This window comes from Hemicordylus capensis, chromosome 4 (assembly GCF_027244095.1).
Source record: "Hemicordylus capensis ecotype Gifberg chromosome 4, rHemCap1.1.pri, whole genome shotgun sequence".
NCBI classification, from domain to species: Eukaryota; Metazoa; Chordata; class Lepidosauria; order Squamata; family Cordylidae; genus Hemicordylus; species Hemicordylus capensis.
In genome coordinates this window covers 173,595,288-173,615,555 of record NC_069660.1, presented here as the reverse complement: position 1 = coordinate 173,615,555, position 20,268 = coordinate 173,595,288, and the positions used below count along the sequence as shown (strand labels likewise).

Below are 20,268 nucleotides of genomic sequence, written 5' to 3'. Positions count from 1 at the left end.
TAGAGGCAGGAGGAGGAGAGGATGCAACTGTGTGCGCGTGGAGGAAAGGGAAAATGGAGCTTCCCTCCCCAAATGAGCAGATGTCCCTTTGGGTCAGGCTGGTGGCCCTGCCTGGGATGGATCTAGAGGGATCCGTGTCTCCTCAGGGTTCTGGTCGGATAGAAGATGGCAGCTGAGGAGACTCGGAGCCCGAGTCGGCCCATAGGACGGTTCTAATCCTGGTGGTGTTGTGTAGTGCTTGGATGGATCCTCCTCGTGGCTTTAATCTGGGGGTTTGTCCTTTTGCTTTTGTGCCACACTAAGTGGCTCAGTGGCCTTTTTAGCAATTGAACTAAGCTTAATTGTTGCATACATCAGTCCAATCATAAAACCACCACCCTTTTGTAAGCTGCTGCCTTCGTACATTGATCAGAGTTCACGGCCACAATTTCTTCGGAAGCTCCATTTTGCGAAGGGCATGTTTACACAGGCTGGTTTCCCCCTAGATAGCGCCCCTCTTCCCCCACGCCCACCCATACGAGAAATGCGCCCTCCCGCCGCTTGTGTCCGAAGCCAAGTCTCCAAGCAAGCAACGGGAAACTCCACGCATTCTCACAAAGGCTGCCGTCGCCTTGCTAGACCTGCAAGTGATGAAAGTATCCAGTACCATGAGATATTTTGAGACGTTGCGATACACCCTGGGCTGCTTCTTGCGAGTCATAGCACTTCAAAGTTTTGCATCTCACTTTGGATTGCTTGTGTGTGTGCGCGCGCGTGCGTGCGTGTGTGTTTTTAAAGGGGAAGGACCGTCACAGGCAGCGTTGTTATTGGAATTCAGGGCTGGGGGAGTCGCGGAGGCAAAGCGCCCCAAAGGAAGGAGACAAATAGTGAACTGCAAAAAGGAGAGTTGGTAAGAAGATGCAACGATTAGGGTGGGGGTAGCGGCGTTGCAATAGCGACTGATCGCCTCCTCCATCAGCCTCCTGACCAAAGAGAGAGAGATCGCCTTTGATGACCAACGGGCCGGCTCAAGCGACTCCTGAGCAATTAGTTTCCGCTTCTGGGGAAACAGGGAAGCCTACGATGGGAGCGCCAACGACGACGAGGGCAAAGAGAGAGCGAGAGCTGCAAAAAAAGAGGAGGAGGAGGAGAGGAGGAGGAGGAAGTGGGCAGCTAAGAGGGTGCCTGCGCCTAAAGTCCGGTCCGGGTTTTGCCTGCAGCCCCGGGCAGCAGCAGCAAGAGCAAGCAGCAGCCCTTTGCAATGTGGTCCGCCTGTCTCGGTACTGGCAGAGCGAGGATGTAGAGGTGGGTTTGCCGAGGAGCTGCTGCGAGCGAGGGAGGGCGCGAGGAAGAGCTGCCTTCAGCTTGACGAACTTATCTGCAATTCCGACTTTGCCAGCCGAGAACTCTCCCTTTCATGCCCGCGAGCCTCCGATTTGAGCTTTGCAGCCACCCGTGATGTGTTCGGCGGGGAGGCGGCTGCCCCTGGGGTCCCATTCTTCGCGGGGATACCTTTGGGGCAGGTGTTAAGATCATCAGCAGCTTCACCATTACGGTGCACGCTCCGGATTTGGATCTTTAATCCGGCTGGCGACAGCGCGCGCGTAACACGCACACACGGACTGCCCGGAGTGGTGGTGGTGGCGGCGGCGGCGGCTGCAGCTCCCATCCCTCCCCCTTCCTCGCTACTGCTGCTCCTGTTTTTGCTCCGGATCGCTCTGCCTCTGGTAGGTGCCTGAGTCTAAAAAGGCCTCCTCTGTTGGCTGAATATGCAGATACGGGGCGGGGAAGTGGAAAGTCTTGCGGAAAAGTTTGCGGCGGTGAAATAATTTCCTTTCCCTTCGGGGCTGCCGAGTGAGTGGCGCAGGTCCTCTGGCTCCCTCCACCTTCCCATCGCCTCCCTCCGTCCCTCCTTGCCTTCCTTCCGGGGAGGTGTTGTTGCTGCTGCTGCAGCCACGCCGGTCTCAGATCAGTGGCTCCAGACAAAAAGCGAGGGGAGATTTGGGGTGTGCGCCGCGTGCGATTCTCAGCAGCGCCAGCGGCAAAAGAGCAGCCTCGGCAGTCCCCCGAAGCGGGCGGACGATCTCTCTCCGCCCCACGAAGTCGCCCCAAACCAACCCGGGGCAGAGACCTGAGCGCCTTTCCCGACGAGGCAGGAAGGGAAGCAGCCGGAGGTGGGCGCGGAGTCCTGTAAGTGGAGCCCCGAGGAGGTCTCGGATGATGTTTTGTGGGTGCGAGTGGGTGGGTGGGTGGGGGGAGGTGCGCGCTTGGTTAGTGGCTGCTGAGCAAAGTTTTGTTTGGAAGATTTAGCCGCCCCCCCTCCCCCGCACTCCCTCCTTCTGAGGCGACAGATGCCAGGTTTCCAGGGCGCAGGGCTTGTTGCGGGGTCTCCCTCCCCCTCCCTCCCTGTCCCTCCCCCCACTCGCCGGCCACCGCATTGGAGATCGAGAGCCCCCCCATCCGCCTCCGCCCCCCGGGCCGCCTAATCGGTGGTACGTTTCCCAGGTTACAGTCGCGGTGTCTGCAGCCAGCAAGGCAGGCCGGCGTTGGAGGCTGCTGGGTCTAGCTGACCCTCCACGTCGCGCTTGCTCCGCTTGTGTGAGCAGGCGGCGGATTAGAGCGGCGCCCGGCCCGTGAGGAGCGCCACTGCAGGGGCTGTCAGCCGCCTCGCCTCGGCCTTTTCCCGCGAGGGGCCGCCGGGCAGTGTGTGAGCCTGGCTGGCGCTTCCTTGCCTGCCTCCTGCGGCGCCTGAAGCGGCGCGCGGGGGTGGGGGGGAGGATTGCTGCCTCTTCTTATCAATGACCTTACCCAAAAATGTGCAGACAGAGTGGAGCGGGAGAGACTTGCTGGAATATTCCCCCCCGCCCCTTTTCGGAAGGCTTTACGTTTCACCTTTTCCCTGTAGCTTGAGAGTACTTGGAAGCCAAAAAGTTAGTAGCCCTGATCAGTTATTTGCACTTCCAGACTGTTTTGCAAGCAGACCCACCGCTTGCTGCTTTTTATGATGTGCCTGCTCCCTTTCACCCACCCGCTCAAGTGGTAGTGGCAGTTTTTCGTTTCCCCCCTTTCCTTTTTCTTTTCTTGTTTGGAGGCGAGCTGTGTATTTCCAGACTTCCGGGGTCTGGGAGGATGCCATTCCACTGCGTTTGGGCTTGTGCCTGTGCTCTGAGGGAACCATGTGGAACCGGTCACGCCTTTTTGGCAGAGTAGTTTTCTTCTTTGCGCCCAACCCTCCATTGCCTGGGGGGGGGACTTGTTTGCCCTCACTTTCTCCCTTCCCAATCTCATTCTACTCCCCTTATCCACACCTCCTTTGGCAGTCGTAGAAAAAGGCTTCCAAAATAGCATTTGGTATGGTCATGAGGCAAGAGGACCACCATTTCTGTGCAACTGCATGCCCAGTGGCTTCTTGGAAGTGCTTCCCTTTCCCCATGCAAGTGTCTGGAACCATAGAAGTTTGGCACATGGGTGGTATATGTGTGACAAAATTTGTCCAGAACTGACTATCCCCTGAATTGAAACTGCCACTTACCACTTCGAGAGCAGGGCCTTCAGCTACCTTCCTGATAGCTTTGCCTTGTCCTTCACTTTTTGCTTTTCGCTCAGTGATATGTGATTTGTTCCCTGCTGGAGTTCCACTACCTGCTGTGATTGATGGAAAATTCCACATGGGCACTGAAAAGAAATGAGATGAGAAAACCTGACAGTAGTTCACTGTAGCCTCTTTCCATCTCTGCTCCATTACTGGCCAGTGCATTGGAGATCTAGGGCCACCAAGCACCTTAAATGCGGCCACATTGTTTGCTTAGAAGGATGCGATAGTACATGAGTGTCAAACTACAGCCTTCTGGCTGCTGTTGGCCTGCAACTCCCATCATCCCTGGCTAGTGGCCACTGTAACTGGGGATGATGGGAGTTGTAGGACCAACGCCCCTGCCATAGTGTGTGCATTGTGAATTATTTGGAAATTTTATGTATATTATACTAGCAAAGTGTGCATCGTTCTGATGTGTGGTGTGTGTAAAAGAGAGGATGGACTTGTATATTCTAGGAAGTTTGAGGTGCGAGGAGTACAGAGCATCTCTGCATGCTGTGCACATAGAGATCCTGTCAATGGGGGGTGGGCACCCAATGTCAGTGGTGGAGGACAGGTTTTGCCCTCAATACAAGTGTCCCCCCAGTGCAACACTCTTCTGTAGAAATGAATGGCTTTTATTCACTCTTGCGGGGAAAAGTAAAAAGGTTCACTAGGGACAACACTGATATGGTCCTGATGATGTCCCCTGTTCCTAGTGGCCCTAACCACTGATTATCAGGCCTAGCTGCATAGTCTCGCCTCTTGATTTGCAAAGTCATATCCTGAGTTTTCTTTTTTTAGTCACTGTAAAGTGTGATGGAATTTTTGGAGCAGACTGTACAAAGAGATGCGCACATCTTCAGCTGTAACCCAGCATAATAGATAATTCAATCATAAGCCTTTTAAGGATGGAGCTTGAAAATGCTTCCGTGGCCTTTCTAGTTTGGCTTCTTGTATCCCCTCCCACCATTGCTTGGTGATCTATTTTTAAAAATATAATTATCATTTTAGTTCCTAACCCACAGACAAAGATGCAAAGATGTACACAAAGATTGTTATGTTTCCTGTTTTGAGGCTCTGCTTGCTCAGATAACTCCAGAAACCTCTTTGCAAGTGTTGGAGTTCATGGGAATCACTCCTGTTTGTGGGATAAGAGATCCTTCCTGTAAGATCCAGAATATTTGGAAACCATCTAGAGGAAAAACCTCTAGAGACCAGAGTCCTACGGAAGCTCCCATTGGAGGATGAAGACTCTGCCACACATTCCCCAATGTGAATTTACTTACACACCTGTTGCTAAGAAATTGATCCCAGAACTAGATTCCTTTAAAGCATTTTTGTTCAGTTCTCTGGGTTCAGGAGCAGGTTTGAGATGACCTGCTACAGCCTGGTCTTTAGCAGCTCTGTTGGCATGAGATGAGTTCTCCAGGTGATGTAGTTGTAATCAAGGTGACATTGCTACAACTCAGAGCATAGTGACACAAGATCTTTTGTCAGAACTGGCCTGGAGTTAACTAAGCCTGTGAGCTGAGAATATCCAGGAGGAGGAAAACTTTGAAGCTGTGGTGTCTTCTGCAGTAGTCTAAGGAATTAAGTGGTGGTGAAATGAAACTTCCATAAATAATATTTTATATAGGGCATAACATAAAACCATAGTTTGTGCTAACCATAGTTAAGAACCTAAACCATGGTTTGAGCTTCCAGATGAACAAGAGGAAAACTATGAGGCACTTCACTTGACACGTGTGAATCGGCTGCCCACGTGGCTGCCAGATCCGTCACGTGGAGCGTGCTGGGCATTCTGGAGAGAACCCTGAGCCTGGGAGGCTGCTTGCTACACGCCATGGTGACACACAAGCTCAACAACAAGGTTAATGGAGCCATCGCTTCATTAACCTCGTTTAAGGGGAGGGGGATTTATTGTGGCTAGCTGCCAGGAGCTGTGCGGCTCCTGTTGCAGCACACGATCGCCCCAAAGTGGGCTGGGCTCCCTTAGCCCGCCCACTTTGGGGCGACCATGGCAAGAGCCTCTATGGCTTAGATGTGTTCAGCTTAATCTCTTAAGGTCTCAGCTTCATATGTTCACTCTTGTCTCCACGGTGCAGCAGCTTCTGGAGGTGGGCCTATAGCCCTAACTGTGGTTTATCAACGGTCTGTGAATTCAGACACGTACTTTGCAAATCAGCTTCAAACGATGGCATCAGGTTCTGGCTTGTTGGTCCGAACAAACTCCAATTTGTGGACATGCTTGGGTTCAGACATAAAGTGAAACCATAGTTTTGCTAAACAAAACATGGGGGTGATTCTCATGATCGCCGAAAGTGGGGGTGGAGAAGGCTCCAAAAAGCTTACCTTCCTTGCAGACGATCGAGGGATTGGTAGTGGGAGCATGCTCTGTGCTCCCACTGTGAAGCACAGAGCACAACAGATGGATCTGAGGCCAGAACTTGTTGCTCCGGCCTCCATGAATCCCACAATGCAACACACAATGCATTGGGGATTCCCCCAAGATACGGGTGTGCTAGGCGCCTGTGTCTGTGTCTGCTGGTAGGGATGTGCATGGACCTGTTTAGAGGCCCTTTTATTGACCTCCGAATAGGTTTGAATGCCTGGTGGTTTTTTAAGGACAGGGGAAGGGGCACTTACCCCTCCTTCCTCCCCCCCCCCCACCGGTGCTGGGTTTGTAAAGACTCAGTCGGGGCAGCAGCATATCTCCCTGCTGCCCCATGCTCTCCGTGGCCAGAGTACGCATGCACACGCTGGGCACGTGCACGCTCATGTCACGCTCTCTTGTGTGCACATCTCTCGTGTGCACATGCATGAGTGAGTGCAATGTGTGCGTGCATACGCACTCCGCACTTCCGGCCAAGGAGGGAATGGGGCAGCAGGGAGGTATGCTGCCGCCCCGACGGAGTTTTTACAAACCCAGCACCAGCAGGGGAAAAGCAGAGGAGGGATGAGTGCAGCCTCCCCTGCCCTTAAAGTTGTCCCCCGCCACCTTCGAATTGGTCCCTGCTAGTTGTGGGCACATCCCTATCTGCTGCATAGCCCCAGCGAACACACCGTACGTTAACCTGGGGGTAAGGGAGCACTTGCTCTCTTAACTTCGGCTAACAGCTGGGGTAAACAGTGGGGCTAGGTGGTGCTGCCCTGCCAGCTTTGGGCACAACCCCAGTGGTTCTCACACGTAGCCTAGCCCGGGTTAGGCTGCGTGTGAGAACAGCCTCATGGTTTCCTATTACATCTTAACTCAGCCATAGTGAATACCAGACGCAGATGTCTGTGATAAAGAGAATGAAGTTGTTGCTGTCTGATTAGCACATGGACAGCATGTTTCAGGCTAGTGTTGTTCCTCACTGGGAGTGTTAAGCAGTCCACATAGCTGGTCTGGCTTCCCACAGTGAGTGGAGTTGTATCCTGTGGGAATAGGTGCTTCAGTTTTCCAAGGGCGGTTTTAGTTATGTATGACTGTGCTAGATTGGCAACACTGGAAACTGCCATCTATGTCTGCCTTAGGACAGGGATGCACAACTTTCACACACACACACACACACACCCCTTGCAGATGTTGGACTATAACTTGTATCATATCTGACTATTGGCCACTCTGATTAGGGATAATGGAAGTTGTATTCATTTTATTTATTCATTCAATTTATATACCACTCTTCCTCAAGTGGCTCAGTGCGGCTTACACTAAAATGAAAAATACATAACAATTAAAATAAACCAATTAAAAGCAAAATAAAATTACAATTAAAACTAAATATCATTAAAAGCCAGGCTAAAAAGATGGCTCTTTAAGGCTCTCCTGAAGGCCTCCAAGGAAGACACTCCTCTTATATCCATGGAAATGGTGTTCTACAACCCAGGGGTGACAACAAAGAAGGCCCTATCTGAGTTTGCCACCAGATAAACTGGTGGAACCCAAAGATGGACCCCTCCTGATGATCTCATTGAGCAGTGGGGATCTTGTAGAAAAAGGCGCTCTCTCAGGTAACCCGGACCTAAGCCATTCAGGGCTTTAAAGGAAATAAGCAGCAGTTTGTTGGAGGAGAGATCTGTCAGTGGCTACCAGTCGGAGGGCTGTGGGCCACCTCCAGCCTCAAAGGCAAGATGCCTCTGAGTTGCAGGGGAGTCACAGCAGGAGAGAGGGCACGCCCTCACCTCCTGCCTGTGGCTTCCAGCGGCATCTGGTGGGCCACTGTGCGAAACAGGATGCTGGACTAGATGGGCCTTGGGCCTGATCCAGCAGGGCTGTTCTTATGTTCTTTCACCAGAAACATATTGGCAGCCATTGCAACTTGTTAAGTTGTAATCGTAAAACAGCTGGATTGAAGGCATGCAGCCCTGCCCTAGAGATTCAAATGGACACAGCTCAGAAAATAGGGTTTTGCTATTCTCAACACCTGTAAGGAATACTTGCATGTGGAAATTTGATTGCATTTTTGTTATTTGGAGACACTTGATAGGACATTTCCAAAGTGCAAAATGCACATGACATCAGTTATGAAGGATGCCCTTTCTAAGCAAATGTTGGCTTTTTCCTTCAAAATATACCTATGTCAAAGTTTGTATGTGAGAGACAGAAAGAGCCTTTCCCAGTATGAAATGATGCAGCCCTCAGTTAATGGGAGGATAGCAGGTATTTCCTCCACTTGCTTCTGCTAATATACATTTTCCATCCAGAGCTGTAAACCTGAGGTTTCCAGATGTGGCTTTGCGATCAAAAAGTGATTGAAAATTATTGTGTAAGGCCTTTCTTAAAGCCATACAAGCTAAGGAAAACAGAGCTGGATGTGCAATTCTGCTGCTCTGTCTTTTTGTGCTCAGAGGAGTCTTCAGGCACTGGACACTTTATTTTTGAATTGTGCCCTGAAGAATCAAGGCCTACTAAACATGGAAGAGAACCACAAGGTGTCCTTTCTGCTTGCTTTTGAGGGCAGAGTGACCTTCAATGGGACCACAGGAAATAACTTCCTAGTAGCCTTCCCTTTTCTTTCTCAAAGAGTGACTGTCTCTTAAAAAATAATTCTGTAGACAAGCATAAAAACATAGGCATATACAGCCGCTCACCACTACTAGAACATTTTCAGATTTATCAAGCTAAAATGATCAGTTAAAGGGGAAAAGAAAGACCTGGTCTTCTATGAAATTGGAGAAATGTGAACAAAATACTGAGCTAGATGGACCAATGGTCTTACTCAGTAGAAGGTAGCTTCCTATGTTCTATGTTCCTAATACAAATTTACCATAAGTTATACTAAGCAATGTTCTAATGAACCTGGGAGCAGTTAACACCATATATTCTTGTTATAGGCTGTCTTGTTACCAAAATAAGAACATAAGAACAGCCCTGCTGGATCAGGCCCAAGGCCTAACTAGTCCAGCATCCTGCTTCACACAGTGGCCCATCAGATGCCTCTGGGAAGCCCAGAAGCAAGAGGTGTCGGTATGACCTCTCTTCTGCTGTTGCCCCCCTGCAACTGGTATTGAGAGGCATCTTGCCTCTGAGGATGGAAGTGGCCTATAGCCACCAGACTAGTAGCCATTGATAGACCTGTCCTCCATGAATTTTATCTAAGCCCCTTTTAAAGCCATCCAAGCTAAAATCCAAGAAGGCATGTTTTCATGGCCTGACCTGAGTCTTGGGGAAGATGGCTATGCTCAACTCAGCAGTCTATGATATAGCAAGTAAATTAGCAGAGAGAAAAAAAACTCCTTACAATCCCTTTGCCAGGGAAAACTAGGTCTGTTCTTCACTTAGCCAGGTACTAGACAGTGTCCTCCTTCTGTATACTTGTGCACAGTACGTTATGAGAAGATGACAGTTACAAGTGTTGGATGAATGAAATCAATGTAGCAAATGGAAAGAATGGTTTAAATGTAGCAACTAGTTATGTGAATGAAAACTATTTGAATGGATGAACTTTTTGGTAACGTTGATGTGTTGTAAATGCAGTGTGCACATGGTAAAATTAAAGCATCCAAATGTGGATTGGTCAGTTAATAAAGTTCTGTTTGTATTGAGCTAAATCGCACACTTAAAGCATGCAGACAATATTGAAAATACAGCCTTCATTGTACAATAAGTTTGATGTAAAAGTGTTATTTCCATCTAAAGCTTTTTGGAAAGAGGACACACATGTTATTGGGAGTTTACTGGTGCTTGATGAGGAAGCTATGTCTATATCCATTGTTTTTTTCATATGAATACTGGAAGTTGTTCAGATAATTGAGACTAGGGGACTAGTATTGGTTAATCTGGCAGTGACTTTCTAGGGTCTATCACCACTCTAGGCAGAGGTCTTTCACAGCTCTATTACCCTTTTCACTGGAGATGTAATGGATTGAACCAGGACATAGCGGATGCTCTGCCTGTGAGTTATGGCCCATCCCCTGTACATAAAGCTTGCTGCTTTTCAAACTCAATTATACTTTTCAACCAAAAAAGGGTCTCACAAGTAGTTCACATGGCAAAATGAATGAAAACATGGTCCCCTGTCCCAAAAGGGCTTACAATCTCAAAAGAGACACAAGGAAGATAACAGCAAGTAGCCACTGCAGGGATGTTGTGTTGGGGTTGAATAGAGACAGTTGCTCTCCCTCTGCTAAATTTAAGACAAGTACCACTTTGAAAGATGTCTCTCTGCATCTTATTTTAGTCCTGCTCTTGATTATTGGTTCATTTCCAGGTTCCTTGGGATTAATCATGGTATGTCGTGAAAGAGGTAGCAACCACATCGTGATGTGTGGCCAAACTTCATGGAATGTCTCTCATTCTGGCATTGTGGCTGATTCTTCACTGTGACAATATTTTTAGAGTTTTAAAAAACATATATCTGATTGACACTAAGATTTTCGGCAGCTGAAATGTAATTCTTTGTTCATCTCCGCTACCCCCACCCCCTAGCTTTGCACAGCTCTGGCTGTGACACCAGCTGTGTTTCTGACCTTGGACTTCCCTTGCTGTTTCCGCCTTTCTTTTTTGCACACTCTGGCAGTATTGGTGAGTGTGTGTGTGTGGGGGGGGGGTGCACAGCTGTCTGTCTGCATATTCTCCATTATTTTGTAAAAGGAGATCAGCCCACGATCTGGAAGGGAGAGTACATATAGACAGGAAATACATGAAGAGCAGCAGAGTAAAACTGGAGGTAGACCCACACAAAGCCTAGTGTGAAGAACTGTGACAAAGATGAGCAGGATAGATCCTTACAGGCTCTCAGCCAGTGTAACTGTCAATGGGGACTTGGTTGTAAGGCCATGGCAATAAAATAGTCACAAAGCTGGCTTGGCACTTTTGCAGATCAGCTTTGTTGATCCAGGTGCAGTTGGGTCCACATATGGTCATAGAGAAATTGGCCAGCAAGAAACTGCAGCAGCCTGATAATGACTGAAGCCCCAGTACTGATCCAGCTGCAGCAGCAGCTTGGCAGCCAAACCTGTGAAATTAACAGGCTGAGGAAGCATCAGGAGATGTTTGCTTCCAAAAATCTGCTCATGCTACTCTTGGTAAAAGGACATGGCTGCAATGGGTATGGCAGGAGGGTAGTAGTAGGAAACACCAAAGGCAAGGTTGTGGGACATGGATGCTTCCCCCGCCAACTGTCATAGGGCCTTCTCCCATCCCAAATAATTTCTGTAGTTTATGTTTTGAGAGAATAGGAAAATCTTTCTGTTTTCTGAAGAATCAACTCTTTTGGAAATTCTAAAAATTAGCTGTAATTTACTATGCTTCTGCTCCTGACAAGTAGTGTAGAAGTTCATTTGAGGGTGCCGTTTGTCACTGAAGTTCTTTTCTTTTAAATTAGAGATTTATTTTGAGAGACTCTTGACGTCCAAACAAATCCCCATTCAGCCATGAGACCTGCTGGGTGACTCTGGGCCAGTCACTTCTCTCTCAGCCTAACCTACCTCACAGGGTCGTAGTGAGGAGAAACTCAAGTATGTAGTACACCGCTCTGGGCTCCTTGGAGGAAGAGCGGGTTATAAAATGTAAAATTAAAAAACAAGATTTAGTGAAAATAAGTTAAGTTCTAGTGCAACCAAACTCTGGAAACTCCAGTCTGAAGATCTGTTTGGAGCCAGATGCTATAGAAAATACAATTTTCTATTTTAAAAAAAGGGGGGGGGGGAGACGGAAAAATCCTATTTTAAATATCAACACATTTTAAAAGCAAGATTTTGCCTTATTTGCCATCCAGATCAATGGATTTTCCCTTCCTAGTTGACACAAAATACTGACTTACGGGACAGTTCTTCCAAACCCCAGGATGGATTTTACCCTGTGCTGGTGTAAGCTTATATCTGCAGTTCTGTAGGAAGTTGATAAGTTCTATGCTCAAGTTCAGTCTGAAATTGACAGAACATGCAAGCAGGATGTGCTGGTGGTGGTTGGAAACTGGAATGCCAAAGTTGGAAAAGGTAAGGAGGAAAACACAGTTGGCCTATATGGCTTAGGAAACAGAAACGAAGCAGGAGAATGACTTATTAGTTTCTGCCAAGCAAATGATCTCTTCATTGCTAACACATTCTTCAAACAACCAAAGCGATGCCTATACACATGGACATCGCCAGATGGAGTACACAGAAATCAAATTGATTACATTATTGGTGCAAGCAGGTGGAAGAGCTCAGTAATGACAGCAAAAATGTGGCTGGGGCCGATTGTGGAACCGACAACGAACTGTGCATGTGCAAGTTCCAAGTGATGCTAAAGCGGAAAAACAAAGCTATCCAGCTCCCACGATATGATCTTGAGTATGTACCCACCATTTTCAATGAGAACATCAGGAACCACTTTGAAATTCTGAACTTCATTGATAGGGAACCAGAGGAACTGTGGAATGAAGGAAAGAACTGTGGAATCAAGGAAGTTGTTAAATATGACTGTGAAAAGAGACGGCCAAAGACCAAGAAACAGAAGAAAGCAAAATGGATGTCAGAAGATGGTGGAAATTGCCCAGAAGAGGAGAGAAACCAAAGTCAAGAAAGATAAAGGCCTCATGAAGGAATTTAATAGGGAATTTCAGAAAGCTGTTAGGAGAGACAAGGAGCAATACTACCATGACATCTGTAAAGCCCTTGAGGATGGAAATAGACATGGAAAAACAAGGAAAGTTTCCCAAAAGATCTCTGAACTCAGAAGGAGGTTTCAACCTTGAATTGGTATGTTTAGGGATGCCAAAGGAAAGATAGTAACTGATTCAGAGAAGATCAAACAGAGATGGAAGGTGTCTACTCAAAATCTGTACAGCAGGGACGTCATCATCCAAGATACTCTAGAAAATGTTCCCTACCTGCAAGAACCTCTAGTACAGGGAGATGAAGTTAGATCAGCACTCTGGTCATTACCAAGTCGGGAGGCTACAGGAACTAATGGAATAGCTACAGAAATATGGCAAGCAACAGAAGATGAATCAGTCAAGGCTCTAATCAAACTATGCCAGCAAATTTGGAGAACAACACAGTGGCCAACAGATTGGTAGAGATCAGTCTACATACCCATACCAAAGAAAAGAGACTTAACAGATTGCACAAAGCATTATACAATATCCTTAATTTAGCAAAATAATGCTCAGGATCATCCAACACAGATTAGAGCCCTACGTGGAAAGGGAAACGCCGGATGTTCAAGCTGGGTTCAGAAAAGCCTGAGGAACAAGAAACATCAATGCTGATGCATGGTGGATAATTGAGAAAGCCAAAGAATAAAAAAAAGAGTTCAGTCTGTGCTTTATTGACTACAGAAAAGCCTTCGATTGCATCAACTATGTCAAGTTATGGAATATCCTTAGGAAAATGGGTGTCCTAGAACATCTCATTGTTCTCATGAGAAACCTATACACATGACAGGAAGCCACAGCCCAGACAGAACATGGTGAAACAGATTGGTTCCAGATCGGCAAAGGAGTTAGACAAGGCTGTATACTTTCTCCTTATTTATTCAACTTATATGCTAAACATATACTGAGAGAAGTTTGATTGGAAGAAGATGAGCGTGTTTTTATAGTTGGAGGAAGAAACATCAATAACCTGCGCTACACTGATGACACCACTCTGATAGCTGAGAATGTGGATGATCTGCAAACTTGAGTAATGAAAGTCAAGGAACACAGTGAAAAAATGGGACTATGACTAAATGTCAAGAAGACTAAACTCATGACAACAGGTACAACAAGCAGCCTCAGAATTGATAACGAAGATATTGAAGTGGTGGGTAACTTCTGCCTTTTAGGATCAACCATCAACAGTAAAGTTTCCATCAGTCAAGAAATATCAGTCAAGAAATACACCACAGACTAGCACTTGGTAGGGTTGCAATGGAGGCCTTGGAAAGGATATTTAGATGCCGTGACGTGTCTATAGCTACAAATATTAGAATCAATTGGGCAGTGGTTTTCCCCATGACACCCTATGGATGCGAATGCTGGACTTTGTAGAAGCAAGATAGAAAAAGTATTGACACTTTTGAACTTTGGTGCTGGAGAAGGGTTTTGAGGATACCATGGACAGCCAGGAATACAAACAAATGGATCATAGAACAATCAAACCAGAATTTTCACTCAAGGCACAAATGACCAGTCTCAAACTAATATACTTTGGACACATTATGTGAAGACCCAGCTCCCTTGAGAAGTCCATAATGCTGGGAAAGGTTGAGAGAAGAGGACGACCAGCAGCAAGGTGGAGGGACTCGATTACGACAGCAATGAATGCACCACTGAGAGACCTTAAAGGCCAAGTTGAAGACAGATCATCCTGGAGAGAATTTATCTATGTAGTCGCTAAGAGTCGACACCTACTTGATGGCAATCAATCAATCAATCAATCAATCAGATAAGAGGAAACTGAGGTATTTTTACTTTCAGAGTATTTTCAGAGCCTTCCTAATTAGAGGTGATGTTGTTTAGTAGAGCTGAGGATTTGAAGAATATCTGTAGACGGATCTGGTTGTAGTTTGTAAAATATAGTTATAGATTTCCAGTTCTTCCCCCAGCCAAAAACATCTGAGTTACCCTTACAACTGTCTGTTGCTAGATACCCCTGCTAACTGAGCAAAGAGGCACCTTTTAAACTGGCAATTTTCTTATATTTAGCAGAGGAAGTGAAATTAGCCCTATTCAACCCTAGCACAGCATCCCTCCTGTGGTTGTTGCTGGAGTCTACCCTGTATATATATATTTAAGATTGTGAGCCCTTTTGGGACAGGGAGCCATCTTATTTACTTGTTTGTTTTTCAATCTAAATTGAAATGAGAACTTTGTTGAAAAGCAGTATATATTTGTCGTAGTAGTAGTGGTAGATGCCAGATTGGCTTGTGATAAACAGCTACTTGATCCTGGTTGAAGGGGCTGCACTGGCTTGCATTACTGAGATGTGAATGAGTGAGCTGGAAGGAGTTGATTTCTCTCTGTTTGTCCTCCCAGTTTCATCATCAGAGTTGAGGGCCATGGAGAGGAACTGGCCCTCAAGGGGGATTCACCAAAACCCTTAGTAGCTTGCTGTGATTGATTTGCAAAGCACTTAAAGGACAAAATCATTTGCATCTGCTTCTACCAATATGTTGTCTGTTCTATGACTTAGTCTACAGATGTGTCAAGTGTACCATCTGGTTCTATACTGATGGATGAATCTCAGTTAATGTGGCCTGAGGATGTGCACACAGTGCTTTGGTGAGGTGCAGCCTAACACGTTGTTCAGTTCTTGCCTTTCTTGACTTATGACATCTAGCAGAAGAAGACTGATGAGTTGGGTCTGGGAGATAATGCCAGAGTGGATGGTCCTGGCTTCCCTAGCGGATTATCATTATCATTATTATTATTATTATTATTTCTTGTTTACACAGTCAGACAGGTGTTATTGACTGGTTTGTTTTATCCAGACATCGAGTCCTTCCCAAGGACCTGGGATGCCAGAATTTTATCATCAATACTGTTGGTTATTATAGATATCGTCACAAAATATAGGCTGTTCCCAGTAAAGCTGCTTTTTGTAATTGGCTGATGGTGATTTCTGTGGCCCCTATGGTGTTGAGGTGCTCTTCAAGGTCTTTTGGGACTGCACCCAGGGCGCCAATGACCACTGGGATTATTTTGGTCTTTTTCTGCCACAGCCTTTCAATTTCAATTTGTAGATCTTTGTATTTGGTGATTTTTTCTATTTCTTCTATTCTTCTATCCCCTGGTATTGCTATGTCGATTATTTTGACTTGTTTTTCTTTCGTCTCGACTACAGTGATATCTGGTGTATTGTGTGGCAGATGTTTGTCTGTTTGTAGTCGGAAGTCCCATAATATTTTTACATCTTACAAAGGCGGCACTTGCTGTTTGTTGTGGATTTTTCTACTTTTGCTCTTATTGAATTTGTTCTTAGTGCCAGTTCTTGTGCAGCCAGTATTAAACCCTCTGTTTCTTTCTTCAAGTTGCCATTCTTAAGCCATTGCCAGGTCTTGGTGATGTCTGATTTTCCACTGTGCAAATATTGACCATGCAGGGGCTTATTTCTCCATTTTTCTGCTCGGTTCTTGACTTGTTCTTTCTTGTAGGCCTGCTTTGTTTCATTGGTGTTGAATAGTTTCTCGTTCTTGACCATTTGAAGTGCATCTTCTTCACTGTCCTTGATATATTCTTCAAGGCCTCTTTTCTCCTCCTCTACTGTTTGATGGACTTGCAGCATTCCTCTTCCACCTGAGCTGTGAGGGAGGTATAGCCTATCGACATCACTGCAGGGGTGCAGAGCATGATTGATGGTCATGATTTTCCTGGTCTTACGATCTAACGTCTCTAGCTCTGCCTGGGTCCAGTCTATTATTCCTGCAGTGTATCTGATAACAGGTATAGCCCAGGTGTTTATGGCTTGTATGATGTTCCCGCCATTGAGTTTGGACTTGAGGGTTTTTCTAACTCTCCTGATGTATTCACTTCCAATTTTTCTTTTAATTTCAGTGTGTGCGATGTTATCAGCCTGGAGAATGCCCAAGTATTTGCAACGTTCTTTCTCTTCCAGGTTCTTGATCTTGCTTCCATTGGGCAGTTCTGTTCCTTCTGTTTTTGTTATTTTTCCTCTTTTTGTTATTAATGCAGCACACTTGTCTAGTCCAAACTCCATTGCTATATCGCTACTGAATATACGGACAGTGTTTAGCAGTGATTCGATTTCTGACTGGGACTTTCCATACAACTTCAGATCGTCCATGTACAGCAGATGGTTGATTTTACTTGATGTTTTAGATGTTTGGTATCCGAGGCCTGTTTTGTTGAGTATTTGTGAAAGTGGGGTCATGGCGATTACAAACAATAGAGGGGATAGTGAGTCCCCTTGGAAAATGCCTCTTCTAATGCTAACCTGTCCAAGTGCCTCGCCGTTGATTGTTAACTGTGTACTCCACATGCTCATTGCTTTTTTAATAAATATCTGAATGTTTTTGCTGACACCAGTTGTTTCTAAACATTTTAGTATACATGTGTGAGGCAATGAACCGAAGGCTTTATTATTATTATTATTATTTTATTATTTTATTATTTTATTATTATTATTTTTTACACAGTCAGATAGGTGTTATTGACTGGTTTGTTTTATCCAGACATCGAGTCCTTCCCAAGGACCTGGGATGGCTGAATTTTATTGTCAGTGTTGTTGCTGTTGTTATAGATATTGTCGCAGAATATAGGCTATTCCCAGTAAAGCTGCTTTTTGTAATTGGCTGATGGTGATTTCTGTGACCCCTATGGTGTTGAGGTGCTCTTCAAGGTCTTTTGGAACTGCACCCAGGGTGCCAATTAGCACTGGGATTATTTTGGTCTTTTTCTGCCACAGCCTTTCCATTTCAATTTGTAGATCTTTGTAGTTGGTGATTTTTTCTATTTCTTTTTCTTCTATTCTGCTATCCCCTGCTATTGCTATGTCAATTATTTTGACTTGTCTTTCTTTCTTCTTCTTCTTCTTCTTCTTCTTCTTCTTCTTCTTAATCATCATCATTATTATTATTATTATTATTATTTTTACATTTATATCCCACTCTTCCTCCAAGGAGCCCAGAGCGGTGTACTGCATACTTGAGTTTCTCTTTCACAACAACCCTGTGAAGTAGGTTAGGCTGTGAGAGAAGTGACTGGCCCAGAGTCACCCAGCTAGTTTCATGGCTGAATGGGGATTTGAACTCAGGTCTCCCCGGTCCTAGTCCAGCACTCTAAGCACTATACCACGCTGGCTCTTTTTAGCTTCTTAGCATTGCCAAATGGCATCCATGGCATACAGTGCCTTACATCTGTTGGTGCCCCAGCTGCCCTTGAGATTGTTCTGCTGTCATGCAGACAGTACACGGGGCTGCCTTTGAAGACTTCTTGGGAAATTCACTTACTACACAATGCAACTGCTAGTTTACTAACTGGGACCAGCCTCAGGGAACAGAACTTACTAGAGTTCAATTGGGGATACTGGCTGCTAGTCTATTTCCAAGCCTAATTCAGATTGCTGGCTGTTCCCTTTGAAACCCTAAATGATTTGGGATCTGTCTGTCTAACATGTCATTTTCTATAACACGAGTCTGCCTAAACATAGCTTTGATCATCAGAGGCCCTCCTCCAAGTCTCCTCCACTATGAGGTGGGTTGTGGTTGTTAAGAGGGCCTTTTTGGTAGTGGCACCCTGAGGAATGCCACTGAGGTAGCGGTAACTCAGAGAGGTTTGCCTGGCACCAACTTTGATACCTTTCCAGCACAATGTGTAGCTAGATTTAATTGTCATTTTATTATTCTGCTTGATTTAACTATGTGTGGCCCCTGTTTTCTGCTATCTTTTATTGAGTTTCTTTGTATCTGCTTTAGTGTGTCTGTCTGTGTGTTGGGAGCCTTCTGCTGAAGGGCAGCTCCAACATTTTCTTTTTAAAAAAGTAAAATAAATATTTAAAGGTGCAAAGTTCTTGATGTTAGTTTGCTTTTGCAAAAATGTTTTTCTGTATTTGGAAAAGCCATCAGAAGTTTGCCAGTAGATATCTAGAGAACAAAAAGAGCATTTAGGGTTTAAATATGGCATATGCCCTGAAAAGCCTGGGAAAATCAGAGTGGATTGCTGCGGAACAGCAAATGGCATCATGATCTTTAGGGATGTTAAAAGAAGTCAGCATGAGCTTTCAGATATAGCAACAAACAGGTAACAAACTTTGATTGTAGCCAAGTTAAGGCTTTTGTTGGCACTTTGTGCCAATGTTTGAAGACACTTTTTGATAATAATATTTGCATGGATGTGTTCTTTCAGTTCTTATTTAAAAGTTTCTGTCATGCGATGATTTTTAATGATTGCATTACTGTGAGTTAATCCCCACACACACACACACACACTGCACTTGGCAGAAGTGTGATTCTGCATTTGGTTTCAGACTGGGGCTGCTGGGGTGACTGTGATGTGAGTTGGAGGTGAGCAGAATTGCAATACTGTGATTTAACTTCTGTCTGTCTGTCTAGATCAGAGGCATACAGCTTCAGCATCCTAGTGGGCCAGAACCAACCATGACTTGATGCATGGGGGCCAAGGTCAATTTTCAGCATATAAATCATTACATGAAAATTATCCTTAAAAATATTAATGAAAACAGTTTTAGTTACTGGTCAATCCCTCCCCCCCATTAAGGGACCCATAACTTTTAACCAAAGATAATGTCCAGAAATTATTTCTGTTGAATCAATGGAGCACCTGGAGTGTGTGCCAGACCAAAATTAATGCTCAATCCTCTTTCCTCCGCTCCGCTCCCCTCCCTAAATTACTATCACTTTCAGGCTGCAATCATAGGCATGCTCACTGAGTACAACACTGTATTTCCAAGTAAATATACAAAGGATGGTGCTGTAAAGCAGTTTCCAGCTCCTATGATGCTGCAGGATTCCTGGGGGCCAGTAAAAAAGGCCCAGCAGGCCAAATCTGGCCCCCGGACCTTATGTTGTGCAGGCCTGTGCGGGTATGGGGGTTCTGTGTAGGTGAAAGTGACGGCAGGGAAGAAAGACTTCTGTAGAATGGCACATTTTAGTTATTGGGATTGTGAATGAGTTTTTAAAAAATGGTATAATTGAGCTTCAATTTTGGGAAGCATGACAAAAATTCTGCTTTCCTCTCAACCTTGGAACAGGAAAAGTGGGTGGGAAATTCGTCCTCACAGTTGCATGGCAATCCCTGGTCCTTCACCAGTTCCTGTGTGGGAGGCAGACTGAAAATGATTTGACTGCTGTGTTGCCAAGGTGCCTGCAGTGCCTCAGTGGAGCTTTCCATTTCTGCTTTTGAGCAGGAAAAGGAAATGTGTGGTGGTGCTGCTGCTGGTGGGAACCTTGGCCGCTGCTTGGTTGTTGTGCCTGAAGTGCTTCAGCTGTGTAGTGGCCAACAGACAACCTCTGCATGTTCCATTCTTACTCAAGAGCAGGAATGGAAGGCATGGGGGGCCCATGCTTACTTGGTCACTGCTTGGTTGCCGTGCCCAGAGTGCCTTAGTCCAATGGTGTTCAAATGGACCCCGTCTCCCATTCTTGCCCTTGAGCAGGAAGGGTAAGTGGGAGGAAGGTCTTTCTTGGCACTGTCAGATGATCACAATTTGGGCTTGGTGACAAAGACCAAACCAAAACTGTGGGCCCCTGTATAGAATGATAGAATCAGAGTCATTCAATCCTACTCTCTTATATGAGTTATACATTTGGCAATATAATAAAAAGTTGGGTACAGGATTTG

The 20,268-nt window shown here is 45.7% G+C and overlaps 1 protein-coding gene across 12 annotated transcripts in view; it reads left to right on the top strand.

The window, feature by feature from the left end:
- Positions 1-767: 767 nt before the first annotated feature.
- The window catches only part of CXXC5 (CXXC finger protein 5), a 110,434-nt gene continuing 90,933 nt past the window's right edge, over positions 768-20,268 (top strand). For 3 of the 12 annotated variants that reach the window (XM_053247527.1, XM_053247537.1, XM_053247538.1), the window contains exon 1: positions 768-1,706. The gene's annotated coding sequence lies outside the window, so the exon portion shown is untranslated. Of the gene's footprint in view, positions 1,707-1,743; positions 2,170-2,449; positions 2,472-2,796; positions 2,910-20,268 lie in introns of those variants that run through there. The other 9 variants (XM_053247544.1, XM_053247543.1, XM_053247546.1 and 6 more) reach the window with 7 other exon arrangements.